Below are 20555 nucleotides of genomic sequence, written 5' to 3'. Positions count from 1 at the left end.
TTGATTACCTTGAAAAAGGAAGGACCGTTAACAGCGACTATTACATTGCTTTATAGCACCGTTTGAAGGACGAAATCGCCGAAAAACAGCCGCATTTGAAGAAAAAGAAAGTGCTGTTTCACTAAGACAATGCACCGGACACAAGTCAGTGAAAACAATGGCAAAATCCATGAATTAGGCTTCGAATTGCTTCCTCATCCACTGTATTCCCAAAGACTATTTCCTGTTCTCAGATCTCAAAATAATGCTGGGTGGGATGAAATCGAATCATCACATCGAATGAAGAGGTGAGGTGATCGCCGAAACTGAGGCCTATTTTGAAGCAAAGGACAAATCATACTACAAAAAATGGTATCGAGAATTTGGAGGGTCGCTATAATCAATGTATCACCCTTGAAGGGAATTATGTTGAATAAAAAAACTAATTTTGCCAAAAAAATGTGTTTTACTATGGCAGGCCGGGGACTTTTCAATTGACTTGTTAATAGACCCTGTCTTGATGTTTTTCAGTTTGACTGATAGAATAAAAGCCTAGAATCCACGCCGTATAAAATCGCTTTTTGTTCTCGCCAAGATGGCGAACTAGTCTCGATTTCATTCCTGTTTATGTCATTAGGCACATCGTTTAGATCACTATCGCTACGTCTTGACGATTATTTTAACAACGCTTTTATGTTAATTGAATTAAATAAAAAAGAGGAATTGTGAACCGAAATAAACCGTCCGTAAACGACTGGGTGTGTTCGTAAAATAGACAGTTTATGTAGTAGTAAAAAACGAAGGAAAAAAACGAGACGTTAAGGAAAAATTGATGTCGGAAACTTTTTTTGGCCGCGTCCGAGTGGGCGTGAACAGGTGTGAAACAAGAGAATAATATTATCTTCTTTGCGTCGTGCCTCATCGACGGTTCTCACTGAAAATAAAGTTGTTTTGGTTAACGATGATTGTTCGACGGAATATGACGTTTTGTTTGAACAAAATCGTTTACAGTCATGGCTATTTTTAAATTAAGATTTCGGTTTTTTTAATTGTTATATATTGTGCGCTTGGGTGCATTTTTATGAGCGACGATATTGCGCAATTAGAATGTAGCACATGGGCTGAAAGGTTTCAGGCCACATAGATGGGGCTAGTTTTATTAAATTCACCCCTATATTCCACTCATAGTTTTGTGAGTTATTGTGCTAAGAGTAACATTACTTTTATTATTTTCAAGACGATGGATCAAAAACAATTTTCTGTTTTAATTTTACACTGCTTCTTAATGGGAAAAATTTTTCGAATTCAATCGAAGCAAGGGCTTGAAAAGTCTTTTAGGGACTGCCTTTAACAACTGAAACAACAATAAAAGTGGGTTTGCTGACTTCAAACGTGGTCGTAGGCACCGATCTAACGCAGTGGACGTTCAAATGAGGTGGTTAAGCCAGAAAACATAAAAAATCCACAAAATCGTTTTGAGTGATCGAAAAGTGAAGTTGCGTGAGTTAATTTACATCGTAAATATATCAAAAGAACGTGTTGGTTTTATGTTGCATGAGCATTTGATAAGAAATGTTAGAGCGGCGCTGGAATAATTGTGTTGCTCTTGATAGAGATTACGTTGTTGTATAAAGCCAATTTTGAACAAAAAACGTGTTTTCTTTGGTACACAGCAAACAGTATATTTAAGAGCTAACAGGTTCTTTTGATATTTTTATGCCCATGTATTAACCTTACCATAACTTAACTGTTAATTCAATGGTTCTGACATTTCTCTACAAGACTCTTCTCTGACAGCAAATGAATTACAAGACTTATTGGACGAAAATCCACCTAACTCTCAAATACATTTTAGACAGATTAGCATTTAATGAGTTGTAATGTAATGAGATTAGTTTTCTGTGGCGTATTGCGACTGGCTGGCGCATGAAAAGTACTACTACTACAATTGCAAGCGCAAAAAGCTTTAAAATGGATATAATGGAATAGTCTCCAAGTTGATCACTCCACTCACCACCTAATAAACTTAAGGTCTAAAGCTGTGATTTAGAGCTTATATTAAACAGTCTTACATATTAGGTAGGTAACAAAAGGACAGTCTAAACTATAAAAAAAATAAATTGGAAACTTAACTAATAAAAGGTAATTTATGTATTGTAAACCCTACATTGTTAATTTTTGTTCTATAATTAAATATTCTTTTTCATCGCATTTTTAGCCTAAGAATCAGATACTACATTAAATGTTAGTAAATATAGCAATCGTCCAGTTATATGCAAACTATTTTTCCAACCCCAGATTACTTTAAAATAGAAAACAGTATTTTAAGGCAACAGTTAATATCTAATATTAGTTATAGCCACTTTTTACATATTCATAAGAGTTATATTTTGTATGTTAAGTTATTTTCCATAATGGAATATTATTAAAATTGTATCACCGTCTTGTATGCAAAAAAAAATTAAAAATTCTTTTATGACATGCATATCTTGACATTTAGATCGCCACAAAAAAGCCAATAAAACGTACACATGTTTATTTATGATAACGTACGCAAATGAATGTCTAAGATAATAGAATGCCTATGGGTGTGGTATGGATAATTTATTGCATATAAATTGGCATTTTAAATTTTTAAACAGTCAATTAAAATGCTTTTATTGAAATACTAAAAGTCGAAATAAACGTGCCAATTGTAAATTTGATTGCTTTATTTGTTATATAGATCAAGACTTTGATTGTTACTGTTTACAGGTAGAATTGGTTTGTATATTTAAATTTTTTTGAATTTGAAACATTGTCTTGCTTGGTGTTTTTGATGTCATTACCTGTTTTAGGATTGGTTGACTATGATAATCTTTAAATGTAGTGCTTAAGCTGCAGTTTTTTTTTAATTAAAACCAAAATTCAGCTTATTAAACTCCAAACTGACCATGTTTACTTGGTTAGATGTATATCACACTGTGTATAATTAATAATGTAATTGTGGACATTGATAATTATTATAAATGTTTTGCCTTGTTTCGCTTGACCTCTATATTTTCCAGAATAAATTATTCAAGATTAATTCTTGCTGACTGATTGACTGATTCAAATAGAACCCATCTTCAATCATTATAATATACTGAAATTTATTTTTTGGCACTATATAAGCAGTGATATAAATATTATTGACATAATTATAAAATCCTTCCGTTAAAGTTTGCATTTTAATTACTGTAATATTAGTAATAAAATAAGACTAAATAAGTTTTAATAAAAAAATTGTCTTGTCAATTTAACCTTGTTAAATTATTGATATTATCATTGTATTACCTGTAATTTAAGTTAGTCGCTAAGGTAAATATGAATTTACTCGTCATAATTAGTCATATTTTATTTATATTTAATTGTCTGATACTCTAATTTATTATAAGCTTATTATGATTGTGGGTATTTATAAGTGTTTTAGAAAAACTTATTAATACTTATTTGCAATGAATGAATTTATTTTTTATCTTGAAACACCGACGAAATGTTTTTGGAATTTATGTCAGCAATCTTATCGATAATAGATATGTAAATATAAGTTTATGTATGTAAGGATTTCAACCACGTCAACCTCTTAGATTTGGCAATTGATGTTTGATCTCTGAAGATCCCCATATAGATATTGAAAGCAAAACAATTTTTAGGACAATATTTGCGTTGATTTATTTTTAGAGTTGTTTAATGATATATTACTTTTCAAAAAAAGTAGCAGATATTATGCTAAAACTCTTTGTAGTTCTGACAAGATATTCAATTGGTCCATATTGGTCATATCTAATAAAACCACCATATGGTTAAAATGCTATTAAATAATGTTAATAGTATCATTATATTAGATCAAATCAACGAGTTTCATGCAACTGTCCTAGTTCATCTATAGATATTCTATAGACCATAGTGTAATGACCAAGCCAATTTTTGAACCGTCTATTTTATAGCAATATTTTTTCACTTAAAAGTAATCAGCAATGTAGACGATTTACATAGTTAGTCTTTAATGAATAATTGAAACAATCTATAATTTTTATTATTACAGCCATATTTAGATGGGAAAACGTAGTTATAACAGATCAATTGAAAAGTCCCTGTCCTGCCACATAGATGGCGCTACCAGAATTAAATCCATTTGTTTTTTAGTTAATCCTCAAAAGATGTGTGTATAAATTTGACAGCTGTCGGAGCATTAGTTTGTGAATTATAGCATTTTGAGTGAAGCAACTTTTGTTATTGTGAAGGAATTTCGAGTGTTGATAAAATATTTCTTTTTGAAGGGAAGAAATGCAGTTGAAGCAAAAACTTGGCTTGATGCCGAGTTTCCGGACTCTGTCCCAGGAAAATCAACCATAAAGGATTGGTATGCTAAGTTTATACGTGGTGAAATGAGCACCGAAGACGGTGAACGCATTGGACGCCCAAAAGTGGTTGTTCCCGACGAAAATATTTTAAAAATCCAAAAAATTATTTAGAACGACCGTAAATTGAAATTGAATTAAATAGCAAACACTCTAAAGATACCAACTGAACGTGTACATCATATCATTCACGAATATTTGGGTATGAGAAGTGGGTGCCGCGCGAGCTCACTTTTGACCAAAAACAATGACGAGTTGATAATTCGGAGCAGTGTTTGAAGTTGATCAAGCGTAATAAACCCGAGAAGAAGAAGTTCAATCGACAATCATCCGATTTGACTGCACGCGATGAACCCGCTCCAAGGATTGGAAAAACGCAACAGTTGGCGGCAAAGATTAAGGCGTCTATATTTTGGGATGCGCATGGAATAATTTTCATTGATTAACTTGAAAAAGGAAGTACCATCAATAGCGACTACTACATAGCGTTATTGGACCATTTGAAGGGCGAAATTGCCGAAAAACCGGCGTATTTGAAGAAAAAGAAGGTGCTGCTTCACCATGACAATTCACCGTGTCAAGAATCTATGAATTGGGTTTCACCGTTCACATTCTCCAGATCTGGCCACCAGCGACTATTTCCTGTTCTCAGATCTCCAAAGTATTCTCGCTGGGGCGAAATTTTCGTCGAATGAAGAGGTGATTGACGACACTGAGGCCTATTCTGAAGCAAAAGACAAATCGTACTACAAAAATGATATCGAAATGTTGGAGGGTCGCTATAATCAGTGTATCACCGTTGAAGGGCATTATGTTGAATAAAAAAAAACTAACTTTGCCAAAAAATGTGTTTTACTATGGCATCTATATAACGGTTAAATAAATAAAACTTAAATGCTTAAAACACTTCATAATAACAGACTTATTATTAAACACGATACAGATGTTTAGTTGAAATTGATAAATTGCTTATATAACTAATGTACAATATTTATATTCACGTGGCGATAGATATAAATCAAAATATCGTGACAGAAATTTTTTCAGTAGATGCTGTAGATCTGTTATCTATAAACCATAGTATTCAAGATATAGAAAAATTGTCCATTAAAATTAAATTTAGACATTCTTTCGCGGCGCGTTCCTTACCGATTCGCGGAATGAAGTCGAGTAGCCAAGCAAAGTCCAAGAGCTCTCTAATAAACCGCCACAATAACACGAGTGTTTGGGATTAATAATGTCAGGTAATAAAACGCTGAGAGATATCTGTTACGAGGCGGTATCAGATTGCCTGACATCTGGTAGCTTGTTTTACCAGAATAATTGAGTTTATATTGTCAGTTTGGGAATTTATTGACCCGCAGATATTTTTTTTGTCGGTGGGTCGTTGGGAACTTTTTTTTTGGTCGAGGTACGGTCGCGAATAGAGTTCTTCGGCCTATAAGTCGGTTCGTGTTTCTAGTTAGTCTTTTTACCTGAAAAATGGTTCAGGTAATGCTCGGGTATATATATTTGCTGGGTAAAATTTTGTTTAAAGACCCCGACAAATGTTTTCCGTCTGGGAATACAGACGAACAGTTGGTAGTCCTTTCATGGAGAGTTTTCGCTTATACGGATTTATGGACACGCTTAAGATACTGAAATTGTTATTTTTTAATCACTGTAGAATGTCTCTCGGTTTTAAGCAAAACAATCGAGGTCAATAGAGGTTATTGTTTCATTGCTTGCCAAGAAAAAAGAAGAGGTTTCTGTGAGGTATTGTGATTGGCGATGAAAATTGAATGTACTATGACAAGCTAAACCGTAAAAAAATGTTCAATTAATCCAGGAGAGCAATCCACATCGTTGTTAATAAAATATTGTTGTAGATGTGGTGTGGCAATAATTTTCAATAATTGCAGATGCCTACCGGCGTCATTTGAACAAGTTGAACGACGTATTGTTGCGAAAAGACCAGCAATAAATAACATTTAAAAGTGAAGGGAAGTTTCCTGTATATTGTATTTTAGTACTATACATTAAACCCACCGTGCCCCAAATTCGATAATTCTGCTTCTTTATAAAACTGATTACATGTATAATACCAGAATTTATAGGTTTGATTATGGCCTCAATTTTTCCGTGATTAGTAAGCAAAATTATTTCTACAAAATGTGAAATAGTTATACTAACTGTATTAAATATCTTTTTATGTTATTACACAATTAATCGTTTTAAGAAACATCATCATTTGCTAACATAATATATGAATGATAATGTTCTTAAAATTTTTTTTGTAGATTCTTTTGGGAATAGATAAAAAAGTTTAACGGTAGCTTTGCACACAAACGAATTAAAATAGGTTCTTGGTACCGTGAAAAGAATTGTTAGATAATATAATATAAAAGCAGAACCATAGCAATATATATAACAAATTTTTGTTTGCAGTATTACCACATACACACATAGTTCTTCGTCTTTTTGCCATTATATGATTCTTGTCAGAATGAAATATAAAGCACAGGTTTGTCTTTCTAAAAAGTCTCCGCGAAGGAGCATGTGATGCCATTTTCAGTTTTCAAACCCATTCTTTTTGAAGAATTTAATGTGGGCTGAGCAACTGCTAAATCCAATATTTAACTTAAAACCATATTTTTCTTTTCAACGGGTTAAGGGAAATGATCTGTGGATATGCATATAACATATATATGAATTCAATTATCCATATAGCTTTTAATGAGACTTACTATTAACTTATTTGGGTCTATAGTCATCTGGTAAGTCTGAAATGCAAGGTATAAACTTTTCTGTTCGGAAGCTTGACCTAGGAGATCATAAGAGGTTTCCTGAAGTTTATTATTGCTTACTTTTAAGAACCGTTTCTGTGCTAGAGCAGAATTATTTGGAAAATAATTTACTTTACTTGAACTTGAACTAGCTACTTTATTGAACAACACATTTCATGTCATAATAACAAATTTCCTTAAAATTGTTATTATGAAGATGTCTTACAAAATTCCAAATCAAAAGAAATGTGCGGCTTTTGGTTTTCATATTGTAAGGTCCCAAGAGAGAACCTCCCACTGAGCAAGCTTGCGAAGCTTTTCACGAGCGGGATGCCTGATTCGAGGTGGGTATTTGCATTCCTCACATACCATGAGGCATTGAGTAACGCGCGGATTTTTTTGGATTGGAATACCTGGAATAGTGCAAGTTGTTTCTTGGAGACGAACTTATACCACACTTGTGCTTCATAGAAGCAAACTGATCGGACTAGTACAAGCATTTTATACGGAGTCGTTTTCTGGGGATAGGAACTTTACTTCTTCTGTGGATGAGTGGGTATAGCTTGCTATTCAAGCCCTTGCCTTTGCAAATAGCGTGTTGGATTTGGGCTCACCATTGGAACCGGCGGTGGAATTTCCATTTTTTTGGCCTGGAACCTGTTAGGGGAATCCTGTTACGGATACCTGGTCGGGAAGACCCGCAGGAATAAGCGAGTTGGACTGGTTATGTGGAGACTGCCTTTGGGCTACCCACTAAACCCCACCCTATCAGCTGATCCAATGACCCTAACTGATACTTCTTACTGTTAGTTAGGAGGGTGCCCGTAACCGGTAACACCGTTAAGAGGCACAAGGGCCAGGCAAGGACGTGGCGTCGTTATCACACCACGCAGCTTGCGGTACATGAGTTAATCGCTCGCCGGAGAAGGTCGAGATAATTTGGAGTTAGAGCACGACGGGGTAGTGTCGGCTGTGATAGAATAAGGCTACGAAGAGCCGAATGAGTTATTGGCCTAAAATATCGGCCAGCTCGGTAATACATCTATTGTCCGAGAGACGAAGAGTGGAGAAATATCTCGAGTAAACCTCGGATATAAAATCGTGAACTTGGGGGACGTCTGTTTCTCTATGAATTTGATTGTTCCTGACGAACTAGGGGGCATTAATTATTCTCCTGAGAATTTTGTTTTGAAAGAATATTCTACTGAGAATTTTGTTTTGAAAGAAAAAGAAAATGGTGGAATTTCCAGTCGTCTAGTGACCTCTATAGACGAGAACATCACTGTCACTGTTCGGTGTGCCCATTTAAGTTCCCATTCAATATTTCTATTTTTTTTGCAAAAATATTTTACTGTACTAAAAATAAATATCCTATATAAAACGAAATTCATATTTATTACCTTTTTTTAAAACGTTTTCTCATTAATTACCTTAGAGAGTTTTGTCAATGAATGTGTTATGTTTATCGATATAATTTTCGCATTTGTAATGAATGTAATTCACACCCTAATGTTTGTCGTCGCAACTTCCAGCGATTTTTCTTTGGCGTGTTTACTACGATGATAGTCGGTCTAATCGTAGATAAAAGGCACCTGTGCGTTGCCGCATGTCAGTTAACAGTTTGATGGAAATTGACGGTCGCGGACGGGGCTTCCAACAACGACCGTCGCACATGTTCATCAAACAAAACCTTATCGGCCGCAAAATGATCGGTTTCGGATAACGGGGGCTACAATCAGCCCCGGGTTTGATGGCAATTTCTATTTACTTTTTTTCGTGAGTCGGCAAGCTATGATTAACAGCTCGGTTAGTGTTTTTTCCTGGTTTCTATATTTTTCTCTTTCTTTCCGATGTCGTTCTTTCTGCTGCGTCGAATTTCTAGTTTCCCGGTAAAAGAACAAAGGAAATTTGCTTAAAGAGAATAGTAGTTTTCTGCGTACAAGGACATTTCTTATTAATCAAATTAATTTTTATGGGGTATGTTTAGATATATTGCATTGCTTTAATAATTCATTTTAAAGGCTGTATTCTATCATTACATCATCTTTTTATAGCTGTTTTAGTGTTAGTTTTGTGAACTTTGAATGGGTTAAGTTTTGAAAATATGAAAAAAATCGATTTTTTTTCAAATTTCTATACTAGAATACCCTCTTAATAAAATCACTATTTGTTTTGTTGAGTTAACAATACCGTCAGTTTATTGCACAACACATATCTGAAGCATCAAGCTGTATTAAATACAATTAGCAAATAATAGTTTAAATATTTAGTCACATAATTAATTCAGTTAATAAATTGAAGATGCGCAATTCGAGGAAAACATTATTCAAGTTACAGAAGATGGTTCAAGAGTCATTGAGCATTACATGAATTTAGTTTGTTTATTAAACCTTTTTATATATATATATATATATATATATATATATATATATATATATATATATAATATTCAGTTTAAAAGTAACTGAGAAAAATTGTACAATATATATTAATCAAAATATTTCTGTTATTTTCTACCATTTTTTCCATGCTTTTTATAATGGCTATACCTTGTCAGAAAAACGTTGTTGATTTGTCGGCGATCGATACATTTTTGCACTTCGTTAGATATAATGCATCTATCTGAATCAGTGGTAATTGGAAGACGCTATGTCTTTACTCTGGATGTGACAGAACTTCCCATTCGAGCTGCAACAGTCTATCCTTTATAATTCTTGCAATGTGTGGTCGAGCGTTGTGGTGCAATCTGCTACTCATTATTGATGATCTTTTTGCAACAATCCGTCGCCGAATTTGTTCGATTGACGTCGGTAACAATTTGTTTGGGTTTTATAAGCTCGTAATACACAAAACCTGATCCCAACATATGCACTAAAACTAATGACACAAGATTTTATAGATATGCATATTCCGCTTTGGTGTGAATGTATTTTCGTTACAATAAAAATATTATGCTGAAACGGTTAGAAATAAAGTTTTAACTCAATTTGTCTAGCACTTATTTTCCTATTTGAATCATTCCCATCACATATAAACGTGTGTGGAAACAGTTCATTCATGAAGTGTCTATATATTCTGTAGGATTTTGAGCTGGGTCTTCCTCCAGTAAATCTTTGACCTCTTCTAACTCTCTAACTTTTCTAATCTATTTTTTTTACCTTAAAATCACCAGCTCATGACTGATCTTAAATTCACACAATCGTCAACATTTTCGTACTCTCTACCCATATTGTTTATATGAAGTCAAGCGTTAATTATTTCATTTTTTGAATTTAAATTATCCTTATTAGACTATTATTAACCAATAATTAGATAATGATGTTGATATTGCAGTGCTTTGTTCATTTTTGCTGAAATCTTTATATTAATATTAATATATTGATTATTAAACATTAAATACATTAACTGTCGTTTTAAAATTTCAATATATGCTTTACAACATTTCTCCTCCTCTCTATTTCTTGAAAAGGCAAATGCGATTAATATCACTTCTACGATGCAAAAGCACGATGCATATTTAGCAGTTCAGCGAGTCCTTTGATCTGTATGTTTAATTCAGTTTTGTATCCAGTTAGTTACTCTTGCTGATTTTCTAATTACTGAAACCGTATATTATTGTTTGAGGAACGCATTTAAAATTATAGTTAAACATGACGTTTCTATATTTATTAGATGCTCTTCAGAAGATAACATAATTTAATAGAAGGGAGATATCAAGGTTTAATTAGCTCTGGTTGATTTAAAATAGTTTTTCTCTTATTCGTTTAAATCACAAAACGTGTAAAAGTCACATATTTTTTTATTTTAGAAGCAATATTTCAGATATTTATATACTTATTTCTATTAAGTTATGTAGCTTTTTAGACGTTTCTTGATACTGCTTTAATATAAGTTTTTAAATTCACTATCCATTTCTTGAAATTACTAATAATTAATTCGTCACATATATTTTAATAAAGTAACAAAATTTTGATTTTGTACCACACGTAATTTAATTTGACGTCTAATAAATATATTAGGCAGTATCGAACTCTAGCCATCTCCTTAAACACCTGTATAAAACTCTAACAATTCTAACAATGAACATGTAATGTTACTCGATCTGATCTATATCAAAATTCAACGAACAGAGATTCTAATCATATTAAATATTTCTTTATTAGCTTTTATGTTACTTGTTCTAATTAGAACATCAACTTTCCTATAACTCCTCTAATAAACAGAATGAGTAATGACGAAAATATGATACGTCGTTTCTAAACAATTCATGGTATGTTAAACCACGAAGATAAATAATGAATGACAGCATATCGACTACGATTGATACGATCTAATACTAACTACGTCCTCTAACTAACAATTAAATCAAAACGTTAACAGTTTCAATCTAGTCGTTAAAATGTCAATCAATTCTACCTGATAATCGAAACAAGCCGTTTCACTAAATTGTCCAACGTGTTTTCTAGAAGACAATTTGTATAGCCTTTGTACGAGGGTCAAGCTATATTTGGATAAAAATATTGCACAATGATGAAGTTTTAACGTAATTTTTTCTTTTATTTTATGACAACACCCTGTTGATCAGTCTTGTCTTGTATATTTATTGTTTGAATTATTTATCAAATAGAAATAATTTTCAGCTCTCTTGAAGATTGGGAACATGGAAAAACATTCAGTCATTTCAAGAGAAAAATGTTCGTTCAATATCAATATCTCGTTTGCGAGGATCCAACGTAGGTTATGTTGTCTTCCAATGTCTTCTTCTCTGTAGCAATATTTTTGAAATTAACATGTAAAGGATAACCTGAATTTTCTTTGGAAGTACTTTGAATATTGGGGTAATTACCACTCATGACTTTCTTGATGTTTGTTTATTTCTTGATTCAAAATATCTTGTACGAATTAATTTTTTTTCTTATAATTTTTCCTATTATTATACTGCTTCAGTTAGCTATTCATTATTTGTAGGAATATCACGAGCCCAACATGAAATAGGCATGAGAGACTGCACTGTTTATTAAACAATTTGTTTTTATGGCTAACTAGATTTTTTATTCCCATTATTTATAGCATAAATGAGCTATTATTCAGCTGATTAACTGGTGTAAAATAAGTTTGTATTGTTAATAGTTTTTAGTTTAAATTTTAGGATATTATAGATGATAAGTAGAAACGGGATGTAACATGAAAAAATGCCATTATATTGACTGTTGATGCTCGGTCATATACCAATTGTCGGTTTTGGTTTCAATGATTTGAAATCGGTAATTTTTTAATGTCAATGACAAAGAACAATCTGAAGTATAAATAATGTTTAAAATCAGTAAATTGTAAGACTTATTGATAGAAAAATGCGATCAACTCTATTTTTTACTGACTGTATTGCTGCTTCGTCCTATGGCAATTGTCTGTTTTGGTTTCAATGATTTCAAATGAGTAATTTTGATGTCATTGATGAAGAACAATCTAAACGATAACATTTTTTCAAAATTAATGAATTACAAGACTTATTGAACGAAAACCTAACTCAAACTACCTTCTATTGATGAATCAACTGTTTCTAGATGTTTACGTGTGACGGGGAAAGATCCAAAAGGATAGGAAATGGCAACTACACCGAAATTAATTAAATGAAACTACATTTTCAACATAGCAGTTTCATTGCTGGTCAGTCAAGAAAACAAAAATTTTCTGTGGCGTGTTGTGACTGGCGATGAAAAGTGGATCCACTATGACAATCCCAAGCGGATAAAGTCATGGGTTAACCCAGAAGACCATTGTTGCAAGAAAGACCAAGAATAGCGAGTCACAGGGACAAAGTCATCCCCTTCTATGATCACGCTCCTCCACACATTGCGAGAGTTCTGAAGGATACACTGTTCATATAGGAAGTTGTGTTGCATCCGGCGTGCCCACCAGACGTAGCGTCTTCTGATTACCATTCCATTAAATATGTTGAGTAATATATATTGTACAATATAATTTAAAGCATTAAATTCCAATTCTTTAGGCCGTAATTAGACGAAAAAAAAATATATATGGCATGAAAAAGTTTGCTTTTTTATTTAGGAAACCGCTTGAACGATGTTTTTCCAAATCTGTGGTGTTAATTTTTAATCGAAAGTGAAACCATTTAAATGAACATATTAATTATTTTTATTAAGTTTTACTATCAAAATAACTTACAAAAAGTAGAAAATAATTTAAAAGTGCACGCTTTTACTTTTTCTTTTATATTCATAGGTAATATCTCTTAATAAACCCCAAATATAGTCCCCCATCATGTTTTCATTGTATTGGCCTTGATAACGTTGTTCGAAGCTCATAATGTCCTGATGAAAATGTTCTCCTTGCTCTTCTGAATACGCTCCCATGTTGTTTTTTAATTTATCTAAATGAGCATGCAACATATGAACTTTTAATGACATCTTGCAGCCCATGGCCTTAAAGTTTTTTAGCATATTTTCAACTAGCTTTTTGTAGTTTTTCGCTTTGTTGTTTCCTAAAAATCCAGAAACGACTGCTTTGAAACTGTTCCAACTCGCTTTTTGGGTAGAATTCAGCAGCGTTGGAAATTTTCATCAGCGAAAATCTGCCTGATTTGCCGACCGACAAAAACCACAGCCTTAACATTTGCTTCTAATAATTAATAAACTCAACTAAACTTCTAAACTTTAATTGCCCACATATATATAACAAAATGCATCAGCATCATATTTACACTTTCGCGACGACATTTTAAGGTATTCTGGATTTGTACAAAACTCCTGATCGTTGTTTATCACTCTAGTGGTATCTATCAGCGCTGTGTGAACGTTTAAACCCCATTCTGATCGTGCGGTATTTTTAAATGTATTTAAAATAATTAAAATTTATAAAAAATTCAAATATGAGTATTATTACTATAACTATTACAAAAGCAAACTTTATACCAAAAAAAGGTATTTTCTTTACGTTTTTGCTCATAACTAAGCGGGAAATCATAAAATAAACTTTAGGACTCTTTTTTTTTCCTAGAATCGTGTAATCATTAATTATTTATTAATGAATAAAATAACCGGATTTCCATGTCAACACAAAAAATAAAACATGTACATCTTTAATCATCCTCAATCATTATCTCAATGTGTCATGTCGTTTAACGCGGTAAAAGATAACGATCATCGGGCGATTCCGTATAAATTTATAATCCGCGACGATGACTATTTTGACATTGTAAAACGAAGAGATTATAATAAACGATTTATCTCCAATCGAGAATCCTTTCGGTTTTATTTCGTTCTCGATCCGACTTTGACACGTGAAAACACTGTCCTATAATTAATGCTCGATTTGAATTTTAAATGCTTAATAGTTTCAGTCTATTTATTAAAATGTCTCTTTAATTAATTCGACCGGGCATAATCGGGCCCGACGTATATCTACTGTGATTTATTTGCGTAATAATTTTATAATGGGCCATAATTTAGTGCCATGGCATGGTAGTTTTTCTTTATGCTGTCTTATTAAAACATAAACCATATAATTAATAAGTCACGTGTATATATTACTCGTTGGGTATTATAATAAATGCTACTACACATCAAAGAATATAAATGCAGTATAGTAGTTATTAATATTGCAATGCCACTGGATCGCGTTTCTCTTTCTAAAGCAGTGTTTTCTCTACTAAACTGATGTAAGAGATCTCCCATGATAATTTTGTTCAATGTGAACATCTATGTTTTGGATGTAAAATTCACTCCACTTAAACTTTTGACGACAGTATTTTGAAGTCAGCTAGTTCTATAAGTTTACTATATGTTTGTACAAGCAATAATGACCCGAAATTAAGGTGGCTCCAAATTAAGCTTATTCTATTCTAAAGCCTAAAATTTTAACAAGACAAAAAAGTTTGACAGATAATTTGAAGTCTTTAATAAAATCAATTATTAATCAATTGTTAATCTATTGAAAATATCATTACTACAGTGATTGCCTTTTATATTCTCAATTTAAAAACATTTTCTAAAATAAAAGGAAGTGTTCATCAGTTGTTTTTCATAGATGATTTCATATTAGAAGATTCCTTCAAACTATGAATATACAATAAATTTAATTGCTTAATAAATTATCCTCTTGGTGGTCTCAAAACGGAGTATAACTTATATCAGTGTCTTAGTACTCAGAAAATATTTGATTTAGTAGCTTTGTGAAATCATACATTGTCTTGATGGAAAATGGACATTAAACGAATTATGGAATATTTTCTGATCGAAAGTTCATAAATCCATTTTTGCCCATTGAATAAGTATCAAGTAATCGAAAATTACTTGAACATATAACTACGAGGGGGAGTCAAATATAAGAGGAATAATATTAAGCGGTAATTTTGTAAAATAAATTTATTGATCAATGGTATATACAAACTAAACATTTAATATTTTTGGATGTAGTCACCTCCGTACTCTACACACTTTTGCTACCGATTTGGAAGTTTCAATATTCCTTCTCCCATTGCATTCAAATGTTTTGCCTCCAAGTGATTTTTTCAAGGGCGCAAACAAAAAATAATCACAAGGGGACAAGTCAGCGCATTTCTTCCAATTTATTCCTTGTTAAAGATGCGCTGTGTTTTTTAAAGCCAAGTTGATTAGTGATGTATTGAACCATAGCTGATACACGGTCTTCCCATCCCAGAATTCTCTGACCCACATATACACTCGATTCTGAGACAGTGTAGCATCCATAAACTATACCTTCAAATGAGTGAAAATTTCCGATGGTTTAACGCCTCCAGTGATTATATTTGATTCCCCCTCGTATCATTCGTTTATGTAATAGAATGCAAGTAGACGGCACTATCTGAATGTAATCCTGGAAATTTAAAACACAACATCAGTGACCACATTCTTTTGTTTATATTATTCTGTTAGTATTAGTATTATAAATTATTAGCTATATATTATCAGTTCATGCATATCTTCTTTTAAATATTGTTAACATACAAGTTATAAAATAGGTTGATTGTTAAATTTTAATGATACGAAATAATAAAATAATAATAATAAACTATGTAGGTTATTGAATTCCTGAATAATTTATTTGTTGTTAAACATAGTTGATCCTATAATCAGTATATTTTATGTTATAATGTGCTAAACGACTTCATTTGTTAGAATAATACTAAATATTTATTATGTTGGCAAGGAGTTCTAGTTAACGTTTACATATCAATATTGGATTAATGGATGTAAATTAGTGATATAGCATTTAGTCAAAGTATATCATATTTAATCCGATTTATATCTGTAGTTTTAAACATTTTGTCATCTTTTTTTACTTTTTATTTATTTTAAACTTTTTTCTTTAAAAAATAAGTATACATTTTATCTATTTTTCTTTTTCGTCTAAATGATATATAAAGATATTAAATTAATTATTATTGGTTTTTTTTAATATAGTTTGGTACATTTATAGATATAATACATGTGTAAATCGATATTCTGGGCCATCTTTAATGCACTTGAAACTTGGCAATGGGCCATATTTTTGACACACACCAAGTTTTTTCTCAAGTAGCAATTTGTAATGTTATAATAAGAAACTATGATACAATTATTACAATTAGCTGACTTATCATAATTTTGTTAATATCCGGTAAAACTTTTGTTGTTTTCCTGTAAGACTATTAAGACGACATCTTATGTAATTGTTGATTTATTCAAGTGTTTATGAAAAATAAAAATTTAGTGAAATGGCTACCACGGTACCTGTTTGTATAACACACTCTTTGTAGTAGTTTCAAAATCATTTATTTACTTTTGAATATAATCACCGTTAAAATGGGCATATTGTTGCCAAGGGGTAGTTTTTTTTTCATTCTTTTATTGAACATGTATTTGGTGTTTCATACCATCTCATCAGGGCTGATCTTCTTTTTAACGTCCGAGTGTAATAATTACTTTTGAACTGTCGCTACAAATAGTATTAAGTAACAATAAATGTAATTTTTAACAGTTAGAAATTCTATAAATCACGTTGATTTAGAATTAGAAACCGTCTATATACTACTCAAGATACTCTGAATGAACATAATGTACTCAAATTACAAACGCATTCATTATAATACGCCCAAAAATAAACTAACAACTGACTCACCCTATATACAAATATTGTAATTAAATTTTTTGTTACGCCACTCCAACTTCATTATGTACTAATTAAAACTGTTAACACAAAGATTCAACGAGTCAGTATTTAATGTGATTATCATCTTTGCTCGTCATTGCCTATAACAAATTTGATCGAGATTAGGTGGAGACTGCTAACAATGTTATTTAATTATTAATTACAGAACAACCGATAATCCATGATGACTTTTAACCAATTTATAGTTTTGTATGATTCGGTATTCTGCAAATGATCATTTATCGCAAAATATCCTTTAGGTTTAATGTTGGCATTATTTTAACTGTAACCGGGACAAGCTGAAAGAAATATCGCCGTGGTTGTCTGTCATTGTCATTTGTATAATTATGCGGAAGGCTATAAATCAGTTTAGATACATGGAAGCCATTTGTCTACAAATTGGCTAACTGACATTTTAATAAATAGACTCGAAACTATTAACTATTTGAATTTCAAATTAATTGCTAATTATAGAACAAAGTTTGCGCCTCACAAAATTAAAATAGAAATACTATGGAGTGGATGCGAGGCACCGAAGTCGAGCCCATCTGGTGTCAATTACCAGGGAAACTAAAAAAACGCTGTTATTTTTTCTTAAATATTTAATGAGTGACTACTTGAAATATCACTTGTTTTTTTTTCTCATTTAATATCTTATTTATGTGTATTATTATTTTAGATCATCTTCCATCTTTTTTAAATCTCAGTAAATTATTTTGATTGCCATTTCATTATGAATTAATAGTATGGACATTAAGAAAGGTTAAGAAATTATCTCGTAAAGACTGACGTCTCGAACGCTGATTGTTGCCATGCCATCTGTTAATTGAATTAATTTTTGTTAAGTTGATGTTAAACCTCCGTTGAGGGATGGTTTTATATTGAGAAGATCATATTCAAAATAAAATTGATGGCGAAATTGGATATCATCGTCATGGTCGTCATTGTTTTATTTTTATGAAATTTTATTTGTGATGATCATTAGCCAAATTGTAGAATTCATTGGGAAAATATTTCTGGATTATGTGATACTTCCGAAGTTAAAACTTTTACTGATATTGATTGATGCAAATTGGGGTTGTTGGATTGAAGAGACTTGATTTATATCCATTGATAATGATATACTAGATCCTATCTTAAACTAGGGATCCAGAAGAAATAACGATAATCGATATTTTCTGAGAAAAATATGTCAACCGTATCGAAAAAAGTAATATTAAGTGTATTCTGGATCTCCGAAAATAATTTAAATTTTGAAAAATCTTCTTGAAGGCCTATTTTTAAAGGATCTAGATTTGAGAATATGAAAAAATCGACTTCATACTTCTAGGACTGAGTACATTATTAAATTCAGAAACTTCAGAAAACAACTTTATAGACTTTCCAATAAAATAGCTAATTCACGTCATCAAAATTTATGACCTCAGCATTTCGCAGATTTGGATGCATTAGATAGCATTTTGACTTTTGTTATGAAGGATAAAATGAGAAGGAATAATCATGGTTGTAGTTAAATTTTACAATTTTTACAAACTGCATGTGGCAGTATATTCGACGTCATATATGATGCATTTGCTGTTTTGTTTGAAAGTCTATATTTTAATTCTACAGGCTACAATATATGTTTTTTGTTAAAAAAATTTTCTAAGCACTTAGGTGTTGTGTCTCTTGCGACAGCCCGCCCTATATATTTTTTTATTAATCTCCTAGAACGTCAACAATCTGCCTATGGGCAATAAGTATTATTATATGATTTCAGTTATATAATATAACCATCCTGACATGTAGAATATGACTTACTGAAGTGATCTGCTGTACAACTTATAATCTAAATCTTATTCTAGATACTATTCTAACTTATTTTAAAGTCTATCCTAACTTATTCTAAAAACTATTCTAGAGATTATTAAATCTCACTCTATGTGTCTATTAATCAGTTCGTATGTTAGTTTGCGTTTGAGCCTATGCACTAACTACATTGTCATAGCGCACATTTAACTGTTTGGCGAGTGCATTGGGATGCACTAATAGTCTTTCCGAGTACTTCGCACTAATACTTCGAATCACACTCGTTGTGGGTTCTATGCGTTGAGTCAGTTTGGTTTGGTTTGGACACAATTCGACTTTGTTAAGATGAAGTTGGAGGTTTCTTGTGGCTGATATTGGATGCTCGTGTGGTGATAAAACCACTGTATCGTCAGCATATGTTGCACCAGTAGTGTTTCTTGAGGTCGGTAGGCCAGAACACTGCCCTACAGAACAGTCGAATATATTGCTGCCCTATATTAATTATTAGATTGTTTTTAGTTATATTGGTTAGGATTTTGGGCGTTTCGGGATTGTAATATATAGAGATATTTAAAAGGAAACTTCCAAATGAATTGTAATGCCTTTCGTAACTTAAACTTCATAAGGAATAATTAAAAAACCGTCACACGGCCGTAGAAAACCATTCCATCGTCTCCCATCTTCATCCGCCGTCGCCCGAACACCAATCTGTTTTGAGGACCGAAACACTCGAGCACAGCCGAGTGATTACTTCTCGGTCTTCGTACTCGCGCCGTTTGCCAACTGCAATCGAGTAACAAAACCGGAACGATGACGTAATTATCGCAAATTGCCGCCCGCCAGTGCCGCTACCACACCCGCGTTGCTTTTTTTCGCGCACGTTCTCTTTCCTCTTGCTCTCCTTCTTTCTCGCTTCTTCTACTTTTTCGTTTCGTCGGCACCCTTAAGGGCTCAATTTAGATTGCTAATTAACAGGCGTCATTCGTTTAGTCGGACGCGTCCATGAGCGATCGACTATTTTTTCGTTGATTTAATTCAGAGGTATAGTTAAATATTATTTTAGTTCGAGAAGATTTTTCTTGTCGTTTAATGGAAATTTTTTCTTGGTATCACAGTTATACTCACTTTCCTTTTTCGATTTTTATTTTCTGTTTCGTTATTTTATTTGGTAAAGAAAATATAAAGAAAACTATCGAATAATAAAATCAAACCTGTATCAACGGAAAGCTATTATGTGGCTTAAATTTATTGATATCTGTTTTTTCTTCGCTAAATAATTTAAAGTTATACAAATGGTGACTGTTAACTGATGTAAAGAAAATATTAATGAAAACGAATTGTAAGAAGCTAAATAAGCTTCATTACAATATCCGAATATCAGCATCGATATATTCAATTGATCAATATTTTATTAACGTATTTCCTATGCATTTGGTTATTTCTCACATCACCTTATTTACAGACTTACTCC

At 32.1% G+C, this 20555-nt stretch overlaps 1 protein-coding gene across 28 annotated transcripts in view; it reads left to right on the top strand.

Moving 5' to 3' along the window:
* tay (tay bridge kinase) overlaps window positions 1-20555 on the top strand; it is a 366957-nt gene that overhangs the window by 59990 nt on the left and 286412 nt on the right. The window lies entirely within an intron of this gene.

This window comes from Rhynchophorus ferrugineus, unplaced genomic scaffold, assembly GCF_030347505.1.
Source record: "Rhynchophorus ferrugineus isolate W39M unplaced genomic scaffold, kcgeb_rfMv2 rfM1, whole genome shotgun sequence".
NCBI lineage: Eukaryota > Metazoa > Arthropoda > Insecta > Coleoptera > Curculionidae > Rhynchophorus > Rhynchophorus ferrugineus.
Note: the sequence above shows the minus strand (reverse complement) of the source record. Positions and strands in the feature narration are given on the sequence as shown.